Source organism: Thamnophis elegans, chromosome Z (assembly GCF_009769535.1).
Source record: "Thamnophis elegans isolate rThaEle1 chromosome Z, rThaEle1.pri, whole genome shotgun sequence".
Classification (NCBI taxonomy): Eukaryota; Metazoa; Chordata; class Lepidosauria; order Squamata; family Colubridae; genus Thamnophis; species Thamnophis elegans.
Window position 1 is genome coordinate 141,494,772 of NC_045558.1, and position 10,193 is coordinate 141,504,964.

Consider the following 10,193-nt stretch of genomic DNA (forward strand, 5'->3'; position numbering starts at 1 on the left):
ATATCTATATCTATGTCTATATCATCTATCTATCTATCTATCTATCTATCTATCTATCTATCTATCTATCTATCTATCTATCTCTATCTATCTATCTATCTATCTATCTATCTCTATCTCTATCTATCTATCTATCTATCTATTATATCTATATCTATCTATGTATCTATCTATCTGTCTATCTATATCTATTTATCTATCTATCTATATCTATCTATCTATCTCTCTCTATCTATCTATCTCTATGTATCTATCTATCTATCTATCTATCTATCTCTATCTATCTATCTATCTCTATCTATCTCTATCTATCTATATCTATCTATCTATCTATCTATCTATCAATCATATCATATCATATCTATCTATCTATCTATCTCTATCTATCTATCATATCTATATCTATATCTATATCTATATCTATATCTATATCTATATCTATATCTATATCTATTATCTCTATATCTCTATATCTCTATATCTCTACCTACCTACCCACCCACCCACCCACCCAGCTACATACATACATACATACATACATACATACATACATACATACACACACCATTTCAGACAAGTGACTGTCTCTTCTTAAAGACATCCAGGAATGAAGCACCCACAACTTCTGAATTCAGAAGTTTCAGATTAAAGAAGAAATCGGGGAGACGCAAAAGTGTCAAACAAATCAAAATGATTTTAACGGGCTTTTTTTACACCTGTACGATCAAAAACTGTGAATTTCTAGAGTAGAAAATGTAGAGAAGGGTTTCTCCATTTTGGCCATTTTAAACTAGGTGGACTTCAACTCCCAGAATTCAACAGTGCTGGCTAGGGAATTCTGGGAGTTGAAGTCCACCCATCTGAAGGTTACTGAGACAGAGAAACACGGGGTGCAGGAGCTGAAATATTCTAGAACTAACTTCTTCCAGCTTAGAAAGCTGGGTGCGAAAGGCCTGATTTCTTTTTCCTCAACAAAAACATTCTGCACATGTTCAGAGGCTCTCTTCGGACTTGTTGCTTCCTGTATCTAAATCACGGAAGTGTTGCCTTCTCATTGTGTCTGTGTGAATCTAAAGATAAGGTAAAGGTTCCCCTCGCACATCTGTGCTAGTGGTTCCCGACTCTAGGGGGTGGTGCTCATCCCCGTTTCAAAGCTGAAGAGCCAGCGCTGTCCGAAGACGTCTCCGTGGTCATGTGGCCGGCATGAATCAGCGCCGAAGGCGCACGGAACGCTGCTCCCTTCCCGCCAAAAGTGGTACCTATTTTTCTACTTGCATTTTTACGTGCTTTCGAACGGCTAGGTTGGCAGAAGCTGGGACAAGTCACGGGAGCTCCCTCCGTTATGCGGTGCTAGGGATTCGAACCGCCGAACTGCCAATTTTTCTGATCGACAAGCTCATTGTCTTAGCCAATGACATCCACGTCCCACATCTGGCAACCAATGTGTTTATTTCTTTAAAAACATCCTTATTCCCCACCACCACCCCGCTTCGAAAGGACGATGAATTGCTTGGGAACAAAATTGCTAAAGATTGTTTGCGTGTCCAAGCTGAAAAATAAATAATTCTAGATAATTTTTTAAAAAATAGACAATAAGAATAGATTTCTGTAGGCATGTATGTTCTGAGAGATGACCCATATAACTATAGCAATAGCAATAGCAGTTAGACTTATATACCGCTTCATAGGGCTTTCAGCCCTCTCTAAGCGGTTTACAGAGTCAGCATATCGCCCCCAACAACAATCCGGGTCCTCATTTTACCCACCTCGGAAGGATGGAAGGCTGAGTCAACCCTGAGCCGGTGAGATTTGAACCGCCGAACTGCAGAACTGCAGTCAGCTGAAGTAGCCTGCAGTGCTGCATTTAACCACTGCGCCACCTCGGCTCTAACTGAAGGACAGCCAAGGCTAACTACAACCGTTTTTTTAAAAAAAGAAGTATCTAATGCAATTCTGGGAATTGAAGTCCATGGAGTTTTACCTCTCTCAAGGGACTAACCCTCATGAGGGAAGAAGGAAAAAATCTTTCCTTTACGCTGCGGGGAATTGGGACCGTGCTTTCGTGGGTCTTCTCTTCCCGGTGTCCCAAAAGTGCTATTTTCAAGAGCCAACTGGATTTTCTGGGTTTTTTTCTTCGAAAATGTTTCGCTTCTCCTCCGAGAAGCTTCTTCGGCTCTGCCTGGATGGTGGGGAACAGAAGGATTTATCCTCCTTGCAGACAGCTGGTCATTTGCATCCTTTTTAGAGAGCCGTTGAGGCCGCTCGGAGGCTTATCTGTGTCCTCGAAGGTCACCTGGATGGTGAAAATACGTGACCCGTCAAAACTGCGCTCGACTAAGCCACGCCCGATTAAACCGCGTCACTGACGTCATCAACAGGGCGACAACAGCCAGCGCGGAGAAAGAAGGGCGCTTTAAATAGCGCTTTGAAAGCAAGCTGATTCGACTTAAAGTAAGGGTTAGGTTTAGGGTTAGGTTAAGGGTTAGGGTTAGGTTAAGGGTTAGGATTAGGTTTAGGGTTAGGTTAAGGGTTAGGATTAGGGTTAGGTTTAGGGTTAGGTTTAGGGTTAGGTTAAGGGTTAGGGTTAGGGTTAGGTTAAGGGTTAGGGTTAGGTTTAGGGTTAGGTTAAGGGTTAGTTTAGGGTTAGGTTTAGGGTTAGGTTTAGGGTTAGGTTAAGGGTTAGGGTTAGGGTTAGGTTAAGGGTTAGGGTTAGGTTTAGGGTTAGTTTTAGGGTTAGGTTTAGGGTTAGGTTTAGGGTTAGGTTAAGGGTTAGGTTAAGGGTTAGGATTAGGTTTAGGGTTAGGTTAAGGGTTAGTTTAGGGTTAGGTTTAGGGTTAGGTTTAGGGTTAGGTTAAGGGTTAGGGTTAGGTTTAGGGTTAGGTTAAGGGTTAGGGTTAGGGTTAGGTTAAGGGTTAGGGTTAGGTTTAGGGTTAGGTTAAGGGTTAGTTTAGGGTTAGGTTTAGGGTTAGGTTTAGGGTTAGGTTAAGGGTTAGGGTTAGGGTTAGGTTAAGGGTTAGGGTTAGGTTTAGGGTTAGTTTTAGGGTTAGGTTTAGGGTTAGGTTTAGGGTTAGGTTAAGGGTTAGGTTAAGGGTTAGGATTAGGTTTAGGGTTAGGTTAAGGGTTAGTTTAGGGTTAGGTTTAGGGTTAGGTTTAGGGTTAGGTTAAGGGTTAGGGTTAGGTTTAGGGTTAGGTTAAGGGTTAGGGTTAGGGTTAGGTTAAGGGTTAGGGTTAGCTTTAGGGTTAGGGTTAGGGTTAGGGTTAGGGTAAGGGTTAGGGTTAGGTTTAGGGTTAGGTTAAGGGTTAGGGTTAGGGTTAGGGTTAGGTTAAGGGTTAGTTTAGGGTTAGCTTTAGGGTTAGGTTTAGGGTTAAGGGTTAGGGTTAGGGTTAGGGTTAGGTTAAGGGTTAGGGTTAGGTTTAGGGTTAGGTTAAGGGTTATGGTTAGGGTTAGGTTTAGGGTTAGGTTAAGGGTTAGGTTTAGGATTAGGTTTAGGGGGGTTAGGTTTAGGGGTTAATTTTAGGTTTAGGGTTTACAGCGTGCTTCTGTCTTTGCGCTGTTGTCGCCCTGTTGATGACATCAGCGACGCGGTTTAGTCGGGCGCGGTTTTGTGGTGGAACCCTGAGAATAAAGTCTGGAGCCTTCCTGGAATTGCTGAAAGGACTGTGTTATAAACCAGAGATAGTTGATGTCGTATTCCTCCTCCCTCTTGAAAGAGGGGTGTTCAATTTTCACATCGATGGTGATCGAGGATCCCTGTTTCAAAGCAGCGGTCCTCTCTTGTCCAAAAATATGGACTTTGCCATCTTCCAAAAAGTGGCCTCTTGTCTTTTAAACGCAGCTGGACTGCCGACTCTAGTCCTGACAGGTTTCTTCTAAGTTGTGGCATGTGGTTGTGAAATGGCTGCTTCGTTTCTCCAATCTCCAGATCTCCACGTGTCTCACTGCATTTGTGCTGCATAGACCAGGGGGCCTCAACGGCTCAACTAAAAGGATGCAAATTTTGGCCAAGTGTTCCATCTCTCAGGCTGGGGGGGTCAAACAGTACGCCCCTCAGACAGGGTCCGCAATTTGGGAGTCCTCCTGGACCCACAGCTGACTTTTGAACACCACTTGTCGGCTGTGACCAGGGGGGCATTTGCCCAGGTTCGCCTGGTGCACCAGTTGCGTCCCTACCTGAACCGGGAGGCCCTCACAACAGTCACTCGCGCCCTTGTGACCTCTAGACTGGACTACTGCAACGTGCTCTACATGGGGCAGCCCTTGAAGAGCATTCGGCGACTTCAGCTTGTCCAGAATGCGGCCGCGCGAGCGATCGTGGGTGCACCTCGGTTCACCCACGTAACACCTATCCTCCGCGAGCTGCACTGGCTGCCTATCGGTCTTCGGATACGCTTCAAGGCGCTAGTCGTCACTTATAAAGCCCTTCATGGTATTGGACCTGGGTACTTGAGAGACCGCCTGCTGCCAATTACCTCCCAAAGACACATTAGATCCCACAGATTGGGCCTCCTCCGAATCCCATCCGCCGGCCAGTGTCGACTGGCGACTACCCGGAGGAGAGCCTTCTCTGTGGCGGCTCCGACCCTCTGGAACGAGCTCCCCGTGGAGATTCGAACCCTCACCACCCTCCAGGCCTTCTGCAAAGCCCTTAAAACCTGGCTGTTCCGACAGGCCTGGGGCTAAAGAGCTGTTGCCCCCGTCTCGAATGGTATGACTGTTGTGTGTTTTAAATTATGCATTGCCATGCTTTGTTTTTTAAATTTTTTTGTCTGTATCCCCCTTCCCTGGTTCGAGTTGTGAGCCGCCCTGAGTCCCCTTCGGGGGAAAAGGGCAGCATATAAATATAATAAACTGAACTGAACTGCAAATGACCAGCTGTCTGCAAAGAGTTTAAATCCTTCTGTTCCCCTCCATCCAGTCGGAGCCGAAGAAGTCGCCGAGGCCCCCTGGTATATATGCAATACAAATGCCGTGAGCCAGATTGGGGAAACAAAACCGCCACTTCACAATCGTACGGCACAGCACAGAAGAAACCCATCAGGACTCGTTCCAGCAGTCCAGCTGCGTTGAAAAGACAACGGACCCTCTTTTTGAACTGAAGAAGCTTCTCGGAGGAGAAGCGAACCCTCTTCAAGGAAAAACCAGAAAGTCCAAGTTGCCTCTTGAAAAAGCACCCTCTTTGCCGTGTTTTTTTTAAAAAAATTGTTTTATTAAATTTGATTTCTTGTAGCCGTCCCTTCTCAGCAAACCACTCGGGGCGGAGGGGGGGAGGCTCCAAATTTTGCTCACCCCTGAACCTAATCAACCATTAACGGTGGTCAACCCAAGGACATTTTGGATGTAAACACCCAGGGATTTACCGCAGGGGATCCGTGCCTCTTGTCTGCTTCGCAAAGCTCCATAAACAGGGCCAAAAAACGTCCTCTGGAGTTTTTAGACTTTGCCCATTTCCGTCACGGGGGCCTCCAGCTCTGTTTTCTGGACCGAGCTTGTTTGGCACTGCCGAATCTCCCCCGTAGGAAGACGGTTTGTTTGCTGTACTTTGCGATTGTTGAACCAGGAGATCAAAGGGGATCACGGTTATCTCTCCTCTCCTCTTGTTGTCACGGCAAACCCGGTCAATGGGACAGGGATTCGTACCGGGGGGGTGGGGGGTGGGGGCGCGGGAGGTGAAAAATCGGCCCTCGGAGTCTTGCCTTAGGTGACTTTGGAAATCCCGGAGCGGAGAATCAACTTGTTCCAAGAACAGCAAACGACAACAACAAAAGATTTAGCATGGGAGGCTATTTCGGCACGTCGACCGGTGCTCAGCCGACGTAGAGCGTCCATGGACAGGGGCAGTCTATCACTACTTATTTCCTGGGAGAAAAAGAGAGAGGGTTCGGGGAGGTAGTCACTTTCTTTTCTTACCACAGTGATGGCTAATGCTTTTGTTGTTACATGCCGAAAGGGCGCGTGACACCACCACCCCCGTGCGCCCGGCTGCCCTGCGCATGCGCATGTGTCCCCCAAGGCCTCCCATGAATATGTGTGTGACCCCCTGTGATCCCCCTGCCCCCCTCCATGAATGCCCGTACGACCCTCTGTGCTCACTGCGGCTTCCGGGGATCAAAAACGAGCCGCAGGGTGTGTGTGCCGCCCCCCTGCACTCCCCTCTCACCCCTCCATGCATGCGTGTGGACCCCCGCCACCCAAGAGCGTCTCCCACATGCGCCCCGCATTCTCACACAAATACGGCAGAGTCTAAAAAATCAGTGGGCCAGTGGGAGGCCCGCACGCAAGCGCCGTGAAGCTGGGGCAACGACTCGTGTTCCTGCAGAGAGAACTCTGCGTGTCGCCTGTGGCACGTGTGCCATAGATCCGCCATCACGGCCCTACTGGTTCGCAAATGTGAGAGCGCACATGCGCTTTGGCTTGAAAACGTGCCTAAATAGGTCAGCATAGAGCATGACCCGTCAAAACCGCGGTCCACAAAAGCGCGCTTGACGAAAGCGCGCATTTGATGTCATCACAGCGCGACGAAAAAAATTAAAAATTGAAATAAAAATAAAATTAAAGCAAGCCGATTCACATAAAGGTAAGGGTTAGATTTAGGGTTAGGGTTAGGGTTAGGTTAAGGGTTAGGGTTAGGTTTAGAGCGTTAGGGTTACGTTTAGCGTTAGGTTAAGGGTTAACGTTAGGTTTAGCGTTAGGTTAAGGGTTAGGTTTAGGGTTAGATTTAGGGTTAGGTTAAGGGTTAGGTTTAGGGTTAGGTTTAGGGTTAGGTTTGGGGGGGTTAGGGTAAGGTTTTCGCTTTATTTTTACATTTATCGATCACAGCGCGATGTTTTCGTCGCGCTGTGATGACGTCACGTACGCGCTTTCGTCGAGCGCGATTTTGTCATCCGCGGTTTTGTGGTGGAACCAGCATAGAGCTGGGGCGGATGGGCGATTTCCCCCACAATTTCTACAACCGGTTAGGATGAACCGTTTCGAACCGGTTGAATACGACCTCTATCGCTCCTTATTCCCTGGGAGGAAAAAGGTGAGGATTGCTCATCCCTTCTCCTCTTACTCGAGCAGCCAATGATCCTTCAGTAACGATCTGAATTAGAATATTTGGGTGCTTATCCTAAGTACTCCTCCACTTAGGACAATTGGGACCAGGTGGGGTCATGAAGTGAATCGTCGGGTGAAACCCACCCCCCGCGACACGAAACAGCCACATCGTTTCCAGTCCAATGGGAATTACAGGCAGTCCTCGACTTACGGCCACAATGGAGCCCCCAAATATCCGTTGCTAAGTGAGACCGCCGTCCTCTTTTTTCAATACTTTAAACAGTCACCGGACGAATTGGTGGTAAATTGGGACTATCTTTCTTCCCTGAAGATCATCTATGGCAGGGATACAATACAATAGCAGAGTTGGAAGGGACCTTGGAGGTCTTCTAGTCCAACCCCCTGCCTAGGCAGGAAACCCTATACCGTTCCAGACAAATGGCAATCCAACATCTTCTTAAAGACTTTCACTGTTGGGGCATTCACAACTTCTGGAGGCAACTTCTGTTCCACTGATTAATTGTTCTAACTGTCAGGAAGTTTCTTCTCAGTTCTAAGTTGCTTCTCTCCTTGATTAGTTTCCACCCATTGCTTCTTGTCCTGCCCTCAGGTGCTTTGGAGAATAGCTTGACTCCCTCTTCTTTGTGGCAGCCCCTGAGATAATGGAAGACCGCTATCATGTCTCCCCTGGTCCTTCTTTTCATTCAACTAGACATCCCCAGTTCCTGCAACCGTTCTTCCTATGTTTTGGCCTCCAGTCCCCTAATCCTCTTTGTTGCTCTTCTCTGCCCTTTTTCTGGAGTCTGGGGTAACTATGCGGCCATTTATGCCTTGTGGACTTCAACTCCCAGAGTTCCTGAGCCCACCTGAGTTCCTGAGTTCCTGAGCCCACCGAGCTCAGGAATTCTGGGAGTTGAAGTCCACAGGTCATAAAGTGATCTGTGCTTAATTTTCTACCAAACCGTCCACTCTCTTGTTCCTTCCTCATGCCCATTTTAATTTTCCAAGGAGGCTGCTGGGGATTATGGGTAGTCCTCGACTAACAACGGTTCATTTAGTGACTGTTCGAAGTTATGACGGCATTGAGAAAAGTGACTTGTGATCGTTTTTTCACGCTTACGAGCTTTGCAAGTATCCCCGTAGTCCCAGGAACAAAATCCGGACATTTGGCCACTGGTTCATATTTACGACGGTTGTCGTGTCCCGCGATTCCGCCCTTTTGCGACCTTTTGCCTAAGCAAACTCAACGGGGAAATTAGATTCATTTAACAAGCATGTTACTCACTGTATTTTCCATCCTTTCTTGCCACCGTTGTAAAGGGAATCACCGCCATGGTTAAGTGAGCCAGACGGTTGTTAAGTGAATCTGTGCAAAATTTGAACCGAAAATGTCTGTTTCAGAGGTCAGATGTGGACAGATGTGTCGTCTTAATTAATTAATGGATTCCATTATAATAATCGTCTTTGGGCCTTGGTCTTCTCCTGCAATGTTTTTTTGACCCTCAAGCAAAATAGACAGCCGTGAGATTTCCTGGAGGTCTCCTTTTCAGTTGCTAATTCAGTATTTCTTCACTGGATCAACTTTAAAAGGAAAAGACTTCGACTCCCAGAATTCCCCAGCCAGCTATGCAATGCTGACTGGGGAATTCTGGGAGTTGAAGTCCACAAAGTTATCCAGATTTCTAATCTTCATGCTGGCCTGGGGAATTCTGGGAGTTGAAGTCCACAAAGTTATCCAGATTTCTAATCTTCATGCTGGCCTGGGGAATTCTGGGAGTTGAAGTCCACAAAGTTATCCAGATTTCTAATCTTCATGCTGGCCTGGGGAATTCTGGGAGTTGAAGTCCACAAAATTACTCAGATTTCTAATCTGCATGTTGGCCTGAGGAATTCTGGGAGTTGAAGTCCACAAAGTTATCCAGATTTCTAATCTGCATGCTGGCCTAGGGAATTCTGGGAGTTGAAGTCCACAAAGCTATCCAGATTTCTAATTTGCATGCTGGCCTGTGGAATTCTGGGAGTTGAAGTCCACAAAATTACTCAGATTTCTAATCTGCATGTTGGCCTGAGGAATTCTGGGAGTTGAAGTCCACAAAGTTATCCAGATTTCTAATCTTCATGCTGGCCTGGGGAATTCTGGGAGTTGAAGTCCACAAAGTTATCCAGATTTCTAATCTTCATGCTGGCCTGGGGAATTCTGGGAGTTGAAGTCCACAAAGTTATCCAGATTTGGCTTCTCCTGGGGACGTTGCCGGTAGCGGAAAAGTCGCCACAACGACTCCTGAACCATGAAACCGTCATAAAGGCGAGTCCGGGGGGTTCAAGCATTCCAAGGTCAATCATGTGAGCTCAAGGGGAGGGTGGGGGGAATGTTGCAACAATTGGACGTAAGTGTGAAAAAAGGATCCTGGTTGTAAGTGTGAAAAAAGGAACTTGGTCGTAAGTGTGAAAAAAGATCCTAAGAATGCTGCAATGGTCGGTCATAGGCGTGAAAAAGATCCTGGTCGTAAGTGTGAAAAAAGGAACTTGGTCGTAAGTGTGAAAAAAAGATCCTAAGCATGCTGCAATGGTCAGTCATAAGTGTGAAAAAGTATCCTGGTCATAAGTGTGAAAAAAGGATCCTGGTCGTAAGTGCAAAAAAAGGAACTTGGTCGTAAGTGTGAAAAAAGATCCTAAGCATGCTGCAATGGTCGGTCATAAGTGTGAAAAAAGGAACTTGGTCGTAAGTGTGAAAAAAGATCCTAAGCATGCTGCAATGGTTGGTCATAAGTGTGAAAAAGTATCCTGGTCATAAGTGTGAAAAAAGGATCCTGGTCGTAAGTGCAAAAAAAGGAACTTGGTCGTAAGTGTGAAAAAAGATCCTAAGCATGCTGCAATGGTCGGTCGTAAGTGTGAAAAAAGGATCCTGGTCGTAAGTGTGAAAAAAGGAACTTGGTCGTAAGTGTGAAAAAAAAAGATCCTAAGCATGCTGCAATGGTCGATCATAAGTGTGAAAAAGTATCCTGGTCATAATTGTGAAAAAAGGATCCTGGTCGTAAGTGCAAAAAAAGGAACTTGGTCGTAAGTGTGAAAAAAGATCCTAAGCATGCTGCAATGGTTGGTCATAAGTGTGAAAAAAGGATCCTGGTTGTAAGTGTGAGAAAAGGAACTTGGTCGT